The sequence below is a fragment of the Syngnathoides biaculeatus genome, chromosome 5, assembly GCF_019802595.1.
Source record: "Syngnathoides biaculeatus isolate LvHL_M chromosome 5, ASM1980259v1, whole genome shotgun sequence".
In the NCBI taxonomy this organism is placed as follows: Eukaryota; Metazoa; Chordata; class Actinopteri; order Syngnathiformes; family Syngnathidae; genus Syngnathoides; species Syngnathoides biaculeatus.
The window spans coordinates 7,827,146-7,841,629 of record NC_084644.1 but is presented as its reverse complement, the minus strand read 5'-3'; the positions used below and the strand labels follow the sequence as shown (position 1 = coordinate 7,841,629).

Sequence of the window (14,484 nt, the reverse complement as noted above, 5' to 3'; positions counted from 1 at the left end):
ACCACTACTTTACAGTCAGTAACCTCCTTCAGATTACATCGTCTGCACAAAATATAATCTACCTGCGTGGTTCTACCTCCGCTCTTGTAGGTCACTATATGTTCCTCCCTCTTCTGGAAATAAGTGTTCACTACAGCCATCTCCATCCTTTTTGCAAAGTCCACCACCATCTGCCCTTCAAAGTTCCTTTCCTGGATGCCGTACTTACCCATCACTTCTTCATCGCCCCTGTTTCCTTTACCAATATGTCCATTACAATCTGCACCAATCACAACTCTCTCGCTGTCTGGGATGCTCAGAACTACTACTTCATCTAGTTCCTTCCAGAATTTCTCTTTCAACTCTAGGTCACATCCTACCTGTGGTGCATAGCCGCTAACTACATTATACATAACACCCTCAATTTTAAATTTTAGTCTCATCACTCGATCTGATACTTCTCTTTCACCTCCAAGAGATTCTTAGCCAGCTCTTCCTTTAAAATAACCCCTACTCCATTTCTCTTCCCATCTACTCCGTGGTAGAATAATTTAAACCCTGCACCCAAACTTCTAGCCTTACTACCTTTCCACCTGCTCTCTTGGATGCACAGAATATCAACCTTTCTCCTAATCATCATGTCAACCAACTCCTGTGCTTTTCCTGTCATAGTCCCAACATTCAAGTCCCTACACTCAGTTGTAGGCTCTGTGCATTCCTCTTTTTCTTCTGACGCTGGATCCGGTTTCCTCCTCTTCTTTGTCTTCGACCCACAGTAGCTGAATTTCCACCGACGCCCTGCAGGTTAGCAGTGCCGGGGGCGGGCGTTGTTAACCCGGGCCACGACCGATCCGGTATGGGATTCTTTAGATGAACGCTCATATTTGTTTGGCACAGTTTTTACGCCGGATGCCCTTCCTGACGCAACCCTCTGCATTTATCCGGGCTTGGGACCGGCCTACAGATTGCACTGGTTTGTGCCCCCATAGGGCTGCATTGGTTAAAAAAAAAAATATAAATAATACATACCGGTAAAAATCACTGAGACACGGAAGTAACACAGCAGGAACACAGTAACACAGCGCTAATGCTAGCACACCGCTAACAGGGCCGTTTATAAAAAAACATACTGGTAAAACTCACTGAGATGCGAAAGTAACACAGCAGCAACACGCTAGCACAGCGCTAACAGAGCCGGTTAAAAAAAAAACATACCGGTAAAAATCGTTGAGACGCGGACGTAACACACAAGCAACATGCTGGCACAGCGATAATGCTCACACACCGCTAACAGGGCCGGTTAAAAAAAAAACATACCGGTAAAAGTCACTGAGACGTGGAAGTAACACAGCAGTAACATGCTACCACAGCGCTAATGCTAGCGCTAACAGGGCTAGTTAAAAAAAAAAAATTACCCCCATCACCACATAACCGGCAGGGTTGAAAGCGTGTGAAAAAGGGTCCTGACTTAAAGGCCGGAAATTACGGTAATTGTCTTCAGTGTTTACGACAGTGTGCGTGCTAGTTTTGACGATGACTCCAAATCGTCTCCCATGTTCACAAAAACACTTCAGTGTTCATAGAAATACTCGACGGTGGCTATTTGGGAACGTGAACTGTTCCAGAAAAAGCACCCAAGTTATTCCTCGGTGGTCACTTGGGGAGGTCCGAGTACTTTTCGAGTCCGGAATGAAGATTACATAAAGCGAAGGCAGGAAAACGAGCATTTTCGTCTTTGCTGCTGTTTATGTAGAAAAAAACACCACGGCCGGTTTATCATCGTCATGAGACGTCAGCGAAGGTCGCGTGTGTTTTCTTAAACTCCACTCGACGTTTCAAAAGCTCTTGACCCCGTCGGCCTCGCTTGCGATTGTGTGAGGGCGACTCCGAGCCATGAATATAAATGAACGTCGTTTTTTTTCCCACAACTTCTACGACCTCCGAAATACAACATCGGGATTGGATTTGACTTCTGGTGTCAGATTCCGCGGAAAACACGGAAACAACGCCAATTCCTCTCCCAAAAGTCAAAGTTCAGGCACGCGTGTACAATCACAATGACCGTTTTGTCGGCGCGGGGGGATGTGCTCGCGTAAAGCCTCGATGATGGTTTGTTTTGAAAACGTAACGCGAGACACATGTAGCGTTTTCCCGGCAGGCCGGCCGACACGCGGCCAAATAATAAAGACCAGGAAGCGCCGACGTGTGTTTGAATCGACGAGTCATCCGTGGTCCGTGCCGAAGCGACGCCGCGGAGGGCGTTCGAGCGCGTCGATCGGGCGATCGCTGGCTGTAGGAAATGGACGGATGGTTTTAACCCGCCGATCGGGGCAGCAAGGCCAGGACGTGTTTGGACTGAGCCTCACATTAATCTTAGCTTGCGTCTCAAAGTTCTCACTTTTATTTAAATTTTTATTGTAGGGTTGGGGTTAGAAAGCACACCACATGTGTTCGGCAGGTATTAAATTGGCTTTGATGTTTATAAAAATGTGCAAGTTGAGGCTTTCTGTCTTAAATTGAGGGCTTGTGAAAATATTCACTTCACCGAAGATTTGAAATCATCTTTAAAGTTTTATGATATAGAACTACATTCATTTCAGTGAAAGCTTTCCTGTCTTTGATATGAACAAAAATATGTACATTAAATTCATTAGTATTTAGTGTCTTATCGAATGCTAATTGTCGATGTTTACAAAAACGTACAAATTGGAAATTGAAAACTGTATCGTTTTTTTGTTTCCAAAAATTTGTAATTATGACAAATGTAGTATGTCTTCAATATTTATGAAAGCACATCTGTTAGGTTCATTGATGACTAAATTGTCTTTGATGTTTACAAAAAAAAAAATCTTGCTCGTCAGACTTGTTCATGAAAACACGAATATTGGGAGCTTTGAAACCAAATTGCTCATTGATGTTTACAAAAAACAGATTGGGATTTTGGGCGGCCAGATGGATCTGCTGAGAAACTGTTCTGAGGATCCGGGTTCAATCCCGGCCCCGCCTGTGTGAAATTTGCATGGTCTCCCCATGCCTGCGTGGGTTTTCTCTGGGTACCGTGGTTTCCTCCCACCTCCCCAAAAAATGCAACATTAATTGGACACTCTAAATTGTCCCTAGGTGTGATTGTGAGTGCGGGTGTTTGTCTCAATGTGGCCTGCAATAGGCTGGCGACCAGTTCAGGGTGTAAGCAGCCTCCTCCCAGTTGACAGCTTGGACAGGTTCCAGCACTCCCCGCAACCCTAGTGAGGATAAGCAGTAAAAGAAAATGGATGGATGGATGGATGGATATTGGGATTTTCTGTCCATCCATTTTCAAAGCCGCCTACCCTTACAAGAGTCATCCATCTATCCATCCATTTTCTATGCCACTTATCCTCACAAGGGTTGCTATCCCACCGAGGGTCAGTTTAGAGCGTCCAGTTAATGTTGCATGTTTTTGGGATGTGGGAGGAAACTGGGTGCCTTGAGAAAACCCACACAGGCACGGGGAGAACATGCAAACTCCACACAGGCGGGGGCGGGATTTGGACCACGGTCCTCAGAACTTTGAGGCCAACGCTTTACAGCTGCTCCACCGTGCCGCTAATTGAAAATGTGACCCGAGCTAAATGATGAAGACTCCTTGTGGCATTTATTTCCCCAGACGGCAGGAAGCGTGCAGGCTTTTACGCGGCGGGATGTCAACCAACAACAAGGTCATAAATCCCAGCAGGAAACGGACACTGAGAATGTCCTCCGAGCCTCGGGAAAGATGGCGGGCGGCGTCTTTACAGAGAATCGTGTTCGGCACAAATTTCGTGGGAGGTCTTGCGTCTGGCCGCCAATAAACTCTACCCAGGCTTTGTACGAAGATTTACGTTCATTTGTTTTTCTTCCCTTTCTTCGCTGTTGTTGGTAACGCAAACGTTTTGACCGCGATCTCCACCTCGGACAACATCAAGCTAGCCAACGCCATGATCGGCAAGAACTCTTTTTCACGCAGAGATCCCGCAAAAGAGCTCCATCAGATCCGAACGCTAAGACCCCAAATACGGAATGCTGACGAGATTCCTTTTCACACGGCCATTTTGTGTGTGTAAAAGTAGTACCACGATTATATTTGTGCTACTAGCCTGCAGAAAGGTTGCAAATTCCAGGCTACTACTTAGCATTATTTTTTGTCGGATGAGTTCTACCCTGACCGGGCAAGGCCGCAATCCGTTCGCGCCAAGTGAGCCGTCACAGCACACTACGCCGGTGGCAATTCTTTACGGCGCGCGTCGCACGTATGTCGCGGGTTTCTCGCTGGTGTCGGTAACGCGGGTGTGTTTATACAGCTGAGCTGTGTTTTCTGGTTTTGGGTTTCCTTCCGTTCAAGTGTCCCCGCATGGATTATGATCCGCAAAGAATTACGCCACGTATAATTACAACCCAGTATGGTCGTGTCCTCTTTTCAAGTCCTCCATTTTGGGTTTTCTGCCATCTCGCCAGCTTTCTAAACGTCGGCGCTGGGGTAGTCCGGTTTGAAATGGCTGCGAATGGAGTCCGTTTGTTAGCTTGTCTCCGTGACCGGCGGAGCCGCAAGTCACGCCGCCCGCGGTTTGGGTCGGCCCGCGTGCGGGCGCCGGCGCCTGGTTGCGTCCAGCTGGCACGAAGCCGGCAGTTTAATGCCCGGCCGCATCTGACGGCACACATCTGCGAAGTGTAAAGAGTGGATGGCCGCGTGAAAGTTATTTATTTGCTTTGTCATCTTCTGGTTTCATTTCCTTTTCGACAGAGATTAATTTATGGCGCGTGCGGTCGTCAGTATAAGCACCATGAGGAAATGACACTTTTCTTTTTTGTTTTTTGTTGCATTAAAGGATCTGACCGTATCGTTTAGTAATTAAATCAATTTGCGAAAAAAAAAAAAAGCGCTAGTTGTTGAGTCTTAAGTTGCAAAAGCCAAAGAGGAAATTGTCCGGCAGAATTCGTGGCATCCAAGATTCGGCTATCATTCTTCTTTTCCTGTCTTTAAACCCACTTTGAAAATTAAAAGAGGAATATTCAATTTTATATTTAAAAATAACTTTCATTGGCGGCACGGTGGTTCAGCTGGAAAGTGTTGACCTCACAGTTCTGACGACCCGGGTTCAATCCCAGACCTGCCTGTGTGGAGTTTGCATGTTCTCCCCGTGCCTGCGTGGGTTTCCTGCGGGTACGCCGGTTTCCTCCCACATCCCGAAAACATGCAACATTAATTGCACACTCTAAATTGCCCCTAGGTGTGATTGTGAGTGCATCTGTTTGTCCCTATGTGCCCTGCAATTGGCTGGCAACCAGTTCAGGGTGTACCCCGCCTCCTGGGGTAGGCTCCAGCACTCCCCGCGACCCTTGTGAGGATAAGCGGCAAGGAAAATGGATGGTTGTATAGATGGATGGATAACTGCATACAACTCAGATTTAAGGATTTGACAGTTGAGCAAAGTTTTATGGTTCATCAAATACTCCAAATTATCACAAAAATAAATGTTGGATTCATTGAATTTCTGCAGTATGGCGTCGGCAGGATAATTAAGGTGAGCAATTTACAAATTACATAATTCAAAATAGTTTGCGAACAAAGTGCTTGTTGAATTCAGGTCTGAAGTTGTGAAGATCCAAGAGAAATTTGTCTGAGTGCAACAATTTCAAGATTGTGGCATAAAATGTTTTAGTTGGCAACTTCACTTAAAATCCACTTTTAACGATGAAAAGAGGAATATGAATTTTAACCACATTTACATTCTATTTCTATTTCCATCAGATGTTGTTGGTAGCAGGGCCTTGCGCTGGTTTTTCAAGACCAGATCTTGTTTGAGTGAAACTTTGCCGTGGGTAGCGTAGATTGTACTATGCATTTTAGCGGGGATTTTTACATCAAGTTTTTTTTCTGTGTGGCTCCACCCACAAAAGTAAATCGCAAAACTGAAGGTGTTGAATATCTTTGCAGACAAAATTAAATCACACCAGATCAGCTTAGCTCCGTACTGGAGTAAGCCAGCAAACACTGTTAGCAAACTTAGCCGTCACAATTGTTAGCGGTGCCAGGAGAATTCTTCATTCTTCTCAGTAACTGAGTAATTCCGGCCATCTCTCTTTCTTTCTTTCTTTCTTCTTTCTTTCTTTCTAGACTCGCTGAACTCTTGTTCTTGCCGTCCCGACACGGGCCACAACACCAGAGTTACCGCGGCAACGTTATCGTTCCGACGCTGTTATCCGCGAGCTCTGTTCTCCATCACGGTGGCGGGAAAAAGGAGGCGCTGACCTCATACGTGTTAAAATCAGGTTGGGAACGGGCGGGAAAAAAAATCTTGTAAAGACCGATTGGGAGACGAGACGAATTTTGTTAGCGATTAGCGTTGATGTGGGACGGATGAAACTTCTGGCTTCCATGAATTTCTGGTCTGAAAACTAAGCCTTGAAGCTTGGGATAAAAAAAAAGTAACCCTTTTAAAAATCTAGAATGAAACCTATTTTACTAAAATTTATATCATTGTATCCTGTAGATAATGAATTAAAAACGCTATTTTTATGGGTTTAAATTGGCCAAATGTGGCCAAAATGGAGCAGAAGCTCCAATTTGACGTGCGCAATATATTATTGATTCATTATATTTATTGCGCTGATGTTGGAAATGACAAAATCCTCACCCTCAGGAACTTTCAATGCCTTTTCATTTACTAAAATTATTTAAAAAAAAAAAAAAAAAAAAGGAACTGAGGTTGACATAAGTGGCCAGAACAGAGTGCAGAAGGGATTTTCAAGGAAGGTCACACAAAGTCCTTGGACTCTGTGGTTTTCGTGTTGCTTACTCTCCCCGGCCTTCAAGGGCAATCACAATTCCATGTGGTCTTTCGTGATCGTGAAACCCGCAAGCTGGCAATTTTTTTTTTAGGGGGTTTTGTTATCCTAGTTGATAAAAAAGCAACCAAGTCACACTGGACTGTGAAAACCTGACAATGAATGAAGCGGAGAAGCCAGGAAGTGAGAAGTCACACGCCGTTTCCTGTTTTTCCTGAAGTATTCCAGCCAGCCCGAAGAGTTGACCCGATTTCATTCGTCCCCCCCACCTACCGACCAACAGGCTGCATTGGGCATCTGACTTTGTATTTAAAATTCTGCCTGCTAGAACTCCAAACCTGCTGCAGCAAAGGGGGGCAAAGGAATCTAGTTGCTAGGCAGAGTTTTTCGGTGCCTTGAGCAAGACTGAGAACTTTGCAGTACTCGGTTTCTTAGATAAAGCTGTGAACTGTTTTTCACCGGTTTAGTTTTCCCGATATTTCGGGGTTTCCCAACATGTAAGACATTGGGCACCTTGATTCGCATTAGCCATTATTGTAATAACAGTGTAATTATAGCTGTCACAATTGTACATACTTTCACAACTATGACGTATTTTCCGCTGTATATATATATATATATTTTTTTTTAATGGCATTCCCGGTGCTTTTTTCCTGATCCGATGGGGGAGCGACCTGTGCTGTTAGTTCAGAGTCGTAACTGCTGTAGAAACTTGTGCCGTAGATGCCATCTTTCTGTCTCTGGATCATCTTTTGTCCCGGAAAGCACGTCCAGAACCATCCAGCTTTTTTTAAAATTTTCCGCTTACCATCATTTTCCAGCGCGGGGGTTCGGCTCCAGCGGCGCGAGGCCTTTTCGGGCTCTTTACCGTAAACACGCGACGATCTGTGGGTGTGTTTGTGCCGCACTCGCATTTCAGGGTGTGGCGTGATGATTGTTTCTCAACCAGTGTGTCGCTAAGGGTCCCAGAAGCCCCCCACCCACCCACCCAACGTGTGTCGGTGCCGCTTGCGGTCTCAATGGCGCCCCTGGATCCAGATGAGATGGATTATGGCTTTACGGTAAGTCTGTCTTTTAATGGGTGGGGTGGGGGAGGCTGCGGTGGTGGATGTGTCACATGGAAGGTGTTCCAGCTCCGGGGACTTGTTATTCCAACAGCAGCATTGAGTCACTAAAGGGAAGGTTATGTGGATTTTTAGGTATTTTCTCTTACATATTTTATCTTTGATTAGTCACTCAGAGCCCTAATGCGTTTAGGCAGAAAACATGTGGAAATGCTTACTGCTGCTGTGGAATATTATGCAGATACAGTGATACTCACAGTTCGCTATTCACAGATCTGCCGATTTGCGATTTTTTTTTTTCTGTCAAACCTGTTCCTAAAGAACAAAAAATTGCATTTTTTTCTTCTGAAACAGATGAAAAATACCACTAGAGATCCAAAGCTCCATCTAAACAGAAAAGTATGCCAAAATTAGTGTCAAGGACATATAGTGAACTGGTACCTCTTGATTGAGACGTGTCGGGGAAGTGCTAACTTTAGCCTGGGTTGTAAGTGGAAGTTTCGCGTGCATATATACTCACGCTTCAATCAATCAATCAATCAATTGGAACTTTATTTATAAATGCGGTACATAATAAACTAAGCATCCAACCATCCTTTATCTGTGTCGCTTATCCTCATAAGCGTTACGGGAGTGCTGCAGCCAATCCCAAATATTTTTGGGTAGGAGGCGGGGCCAAAATATGGGAAGAAAATGGGGGGGGGAATGCAATATGTGTGCGTACTCGAAACACATTTGTACGTACACGCATGCTTCCATACATTTTTGGAGCAGAAAAAAAATACTGATAAAAAGTTGACAATAGTAAAAGGACAAGAATATGAGATTAAGATACATCATTATTCTAGAACAGTTAAAATTAATGAAAAAAAACATGTTTAAATAAAAGGCTAGAATCCACTGAAACCTAAAACTCTCTTTAAACGCTGTTTGGCTGAAAGATATGTATTAAGTTTACTTTCAACACTGCACATATGGACTTGGGGGGGCATTTTTTTTTCTGGATCAAATGATTCAAAAGCCATTTATTTTTAAGGATAATACAGGAAGTTCATTTTGGGGATCACGGTTTGTGGGATGTTTACAGTTAAAAGAACTAATACAAACAATTGTTATTATTTTTAGGGGCGACGTCAATTACTTGATTCTTTCTCTCTTTCTCTCTCTCTCTCTCTCTCTCTCTCTCTCTCTTTCTCTCTCTCTCGTTATTTGAGTCTAAATCTGAACCTACTTTTGAAACTGGAACGTTTCCATCCAGCTAGTCACTTCTTTGTCTTGAAGTAAATTATCAGATTATATTCCCGGTGCTTCATGATATGCTTGATTTATGTGAACATAAAAACTCCGAAGTGCTTCGATTGACTGCGTCTTGCACCTGCAACACATTCCGTAGTTCTTCCCCTGCGTTGTCTGCACAGTTGCCATGGGAACAAAGCTATGGAAAACATAAGATCAAAAGCATTTTAATGCTGTAGATTCTACAAGTGTATGACCATGAAACAGCTTTTGAGTAAGAAGAAAAAAATATTTTACTTTCTCGGCAGAGCACCAAGATGTCAACGTGAACATATTATTATTATTATTACAATATATTATAATAATATTATAAGTTGCCTAACGGCAAGAATTTAATTTCTATTGGTAGACTTCAGGCAACTTTATCAAGCAGCACGCAATTTTGGAGGTATGATTGTCACAATAGGATGGACCATAAAGCCAATGCTCAAAAGTGTACTATGCAGCATCCATTTGGTGAAATGTTTAGATTTTCCTCCGCTGATGCTGAAGGGAGTACTTTCAACGACTCTTCCTGGGAAAATTTGCCCAGACGAGTCTAAATCAGAATCAGAGTCACTCAAGAGATCGGCCGTGATAGTTTGCAAAAAGTTTTAGTTTACACATGAGGGTGTGTGGGCGGAGCCTTTGCTCATTTGCCACAAATGTCAACATTGTAAACTTGCACAGCTTTCATCAAACAAGATGTTAAAACCAGACGGGATTTTCTATCACGACAAGACTCATCAAAATCCCTCAAGAACACGCAGCCTAAAATGAAGAGAAAGTCAGCCATTTTTGTCAAAAGTGGCAACTTTTCTTTTTTTTTCAAATTCCATACATTATCATACTTTCACCAACAAATGAGCCCCAATCAGAATTGACGTACCACGTAATTGAAATAAATCCTCTCTCAATAGTGTGAGGTGGCACGGTGGCTCAGCTGGTTAAGCGTCGGCCTCACAGTTCTGTGGAACCGGGTTCGATCCTGGCCCCGCCTGTGTGGAGTTTGCATGTTCTCCCCGTGCCTGCTTGGATTTTCTTCCAGGCACTCCGGTTTCCTCCCACATCCCAAAAACCTGCAACACCAATTAGACACTCTAAATCAGTGATTCCCGAGCAGTGTGCCGGGGTACATTAGTGTGCTTTGGGAAGTTATCCATTTTTATGTAATTGCTAAGAAAAAATAACATTTATTCCAAGAAATAATGTATCTTTATTCATCTATTTATGCCAGTGAGGCATAATGACAGACAGAAGAAAAAAATCCTTTTCTATTGGATGGCAGGAAGTACATACATGAATGAATCGATCCATTTTTGGTGACATTTATTTTTGTTGGTGTGCCGTGGGGTTTTTCAATTGTAAAATATGTGCCTTGGCTCTATAAAGGTTCGAAATCACTGCTCTGAATTACGCCTAGGTGTAATTGGGAGTGCGACTGTTTCTCGTTGTGCCCTGCCATTGGCTCGCAACCAGTTCAAGGTGTACGCCGCCTCCTGCCCGTTGACAGCTGGGATAGGCTGCAGCACTCCCGCGACCCTTGTGATGATAAGCGGCTAAGAAAATCGATGGATGGATCAATGATGAGAACTTATTTTGTAATGGTATACTAGCACGGTTTCATCAAACAAGTATTGAAAAAGTCTCAAAGTCCAATCCGCTAAAATGAGCAATACAGTCCCCATTGGCTAAGAAGCAGTGATGTTATTTTATTTTATTTTTCAATGTTTGCTTGATTTGAAAGTCACAGAAAATGAACCCAATTCAGAATCGGGACGCATTCTTTGTCGATCTAGAAAAAAATCTAAGAGGACTGACTATCAAATCAGTGTGCAGCAAGATGTCTGAAGGATCCGTGGCCTGAAATTAACACAAAGTCCTAGTTGCAGCCAGTGCTTTTGAATTATTCCTATTTTTGTTTCCATCTCACTTCTGGAGCGATGTCGCTTTGCATTTGCAGCTGCGTGACATTTAAAAACAGGCGACTTAAAAGTGTCAGCGTTGCTCCAAACAAAAGACACTTTTCACGACCGCGTGAACGACTACTCGCTCGTCGTTTTAACTTGACGGGCCGGACATTTAATTCGCTGACTTGATTTACCGGTCGGCTCTGCTGCGTGGGTCGCGGCCAGCGCGTTCGTTTCAGCAAATAATCCAAGCGAAATTCTCATTCAGCTGCTCGCTTCCTTTGACTGCAGTCCAGCCTTCATTCTTCTTGCTCTCAAAATGAATGGAACGCCGAGCTGTCAGTGCTGATGGAAGCGAACGTTGCAGCTACAAGTGTCTTTAGAGAGAAACATAAAACCAGCACGTTTATATTTGGCCTTTGTTGTGGCTCGTCTCCCCCCGCTTACATCTGCAAATAGCATTGCTGTGCTCTTACGACGTGTATATTTGGTGACTTGGCAAAAACACGCTCGGATAGTCATTGTTTTTTTTTTTTCTCCTCTGTGAACTCGTTCGGGGCGTTTGTAATGACTCTGTTGTATTTTGTCAATGCTTAAAATAGCAACGGTGGCCAGTGGGAGGGTGTGTGCTGAATGTGTCTGATGTTTGTTTTATATCATTATGAAGAAAATCAACTCCACATTTTCGTCCTTCTGCGGGTTGTGTCACGTTAAGTGTGTCCATATTTTAGACAGGGGAAGTAGGCATAATTAATGGGGCGAAATAAATATTCAAGGATACTTAGTGATGATCTCTGAGGGACACCGTTGGGCCATAACCCTGATTCTGATTTGGAGCAGCCAGACGTTAAATGTAGTTATCATACTGCTATAAGCATAATATTGGCCAGTGCTATATTTGATCGATGTAAATAAGCCCGGAATTGACATGACGTCTTTTTGAAGGAAAGAACTTGTGGACCCTTTCTAAAAACATCTGATTTGGGTTAAATCTGTCTTGATTTAATTTAAAAGCATTCAGTCCCCCCCCCCAAAAAAAAAAAGCATCTATTATTGAATTTATTATTTATTAGATTCCAGTTCGAGTTTCTGGTTTTTGGAGATCGACTTTAAACGTTTGCCAGATTGTCATTTTACCACACAAGAATACGTGACCACATTTACACCAGCTATCGAAACCAATTTTTTTCTTGCTTTTTCCCCAAATCGCTATCCTGTGTAAGGTACCCTTGTAGGTAAAAATCCATCCATCTATCTTTTGCTCCGCTTAACCTCACTAGGGTCGCGGGCATGCCGGACGCCATCCCAGCTATCTTTGAGCAAGAGTCGGGGTACGTCCTGGACGAACCATTCGCTCTCATGTTGGCGCCTACTGGCAATTTCGAGTCGTCATTTCGCCGAAAATGCGGGTTTTTGGTATGTGGGAGGAAGCCGGAGTACCAGGAGAAAACCAACGCAGGCGCAGGTAGAGCATGCAAATTCATGACAGAAGTGGAAGATCGGTCGTGAGTGAAACACCCAAGACTCACGATGTACTGCGGTGAAAGCAACTGTCACACGTGAAGTGGCATCAACCTTGAGAACGCGTATCAGAGGCCCAAAACACTGACGTTTATCACCCGAGACTCGCAAAACAGTTTTGTGATCGCCGTCAGCAGGTTTTATACAAATGAACGTGGACATACCCTAGCGTTGCACCTCTGATCTGCGGCGTGAAAAAGCGCTTGTGTTAGCCGCTTGCCTGAAAAATGATTGGAAAAACGGTCGCCGCTCATCGCCGGCCAAAAGAAAAAGATCATTTTTCCAAGAAAAACCCTAGCCCGGCTGCTCCGAGAGCTCGCTTTCTTCCACATAATGACAACACCACCTGGAGCTCAGCTCGTCTACCTGCAACCACCGCAACCCCCCCTTTCAAAATCCTCCAAAACTCCAGAACAACAAGTCATTCGAGTTGTCTTTGTCAGCATTCAAGAATCTCGCTTGCGGTTTGGAGCCTTTCTCTAACGAAGTGTAATTAAGAAGAGAAGCTAATGAAAATTTCTGAACCCACCGAGTTGATGACTCCCGCCTAATAGGATCCATATGCCTCCCCTCGTAAAAATCTCCTTTTGTTGTCAAAAGAGTGAATTAGCTCCTCGGCAAGCGCGAGATTCTGCCAGCTGCAGTACCCGTGACTATCGTGCGCGTAAATCAACTAAACGAGGCGCGGAGTGGTCACCGAATTGTTTGCGGTGCACAACCATAACAAAAAGACCGCATCGTGTTGCCCTCTTTTCAGACATATTTAAGGAAACAATAGTGGCAAATCACAAGAGAGGTTGCGAGTAAACAATAGTGAGTCCCACATGACGTGACAAGACGAGACAGGATGAGATGCCACGGACAAGAATACTTTGACCCTTGTTTATAGCACGATTCACCCTTCCCTTGCCCCCAGTTATGGGCCAGTTACTGGTTTCAAGGTACACCACAGTTTTAAAAAGTCACGGTTTCAAAATTGCTAACACTTTCCATCGGCGGCAATAGCTGGTCTTTCATTCGAGTATTACGGAAAGTCAAGAGGAAAAAAATTGCCCCCCAATAGCTGTGTCACGTGCCTGAAAGTGAACTGGTAGTCGGGCGTTTTGGTTTGAAGCAGCTATTTCGTATTCGAGATGTTCCGCCTCTGTCGAGTCAGTAGAGAGTTTCTTTCGGCTTGTCCCGTTAGGGGTCGCCACGACGTGTCATCACAGATGAACGCTCATATTTGTTTGGCACATTTTTTGCGCCGGATACCCTTCCTGACGCAACCCCTCTTGGCGAGCCGAGGCCCCAGTGAGATATGAACTCACGACCACCAAACCAATGCTCTAACCACTGAGCTATGTGGCCTCCCGAGTTAGTTAGTTAGTTAGTTAGTAGTTAGTTAGTTAGTTAGTTAGTTAGTAGTTAGTAGTTAGTTAGTTAGTTAGTAGTTAGTTAGTTAGTTAGTTAGTTAGTTAGTTATCCTGTCTTGTTGAGTTTGTTAATTTGCCGCAGAGTCATCGGACCTTGCTGCATCTCTTTTGAATCCCGCCTAGCCTAGCTTTTCTGTACCTCTGCCTTGTCGGACTGCTGCACCGTAGCCAGTTTTCCATCATAAACCACATTGAACATTATTCCTTTGCCTTGAAGTCCTGCATTTGGGTCAGCGCCTGTACTGGTGGTTCTTGACACTGACTGATTGTCTACATGAAAAAGTCTCAAGGGCCCATGCTCCACTTGCAACAGGAAGTCTGCCATTTTGGTTTGAAGCAGACATTTCAGCTAACCTTGACAAAAATGGCCGAGGCGAAATTGAGACTGAATCGAAATCGCTTTAATGCATTGTTGTTATCATTTGGCCGCGATGTCACAGTCCCGACATGTCACCGATCCGGGCCCCAACATACGTTGTTGACACGTCGTTGCTCAGATGTGCGGTGACGTTCCCC

At 44.2% G+C, this 14,484-nt stretch overlaps 1 protein-coding gene and 1 long non-coding RNA gene across 9 annotated transcripts in view; one reads left to right on the top strand and one right to left on the bottom strand.

The window, feature by feature from the left end:
* pear1 (platelet endothelial aggregation receptor 1) overlaps positions 1 to 14,484 on the top strand; it is a 58,258-nt gene that overhangs the window by 16,704 nt on the left and 27,070 nt on the right. The window lies entirely within an intron of this gene.
* LOC133501249 (uncharacterized) lies at positions 8,396 to 11,386 on the bottom strand. Its single transcript, XR_009795137.1, has 3 exons — positions 11,227 to 11,386; positions 10,012 to 10,201; positions 8,396 to 9,282 (listed from the first exon to the last, which is right to left on the bottom strand). It is a non-coding gene; the product is annotated as an uncharacterized LOC133501249 (long non-coding RNA).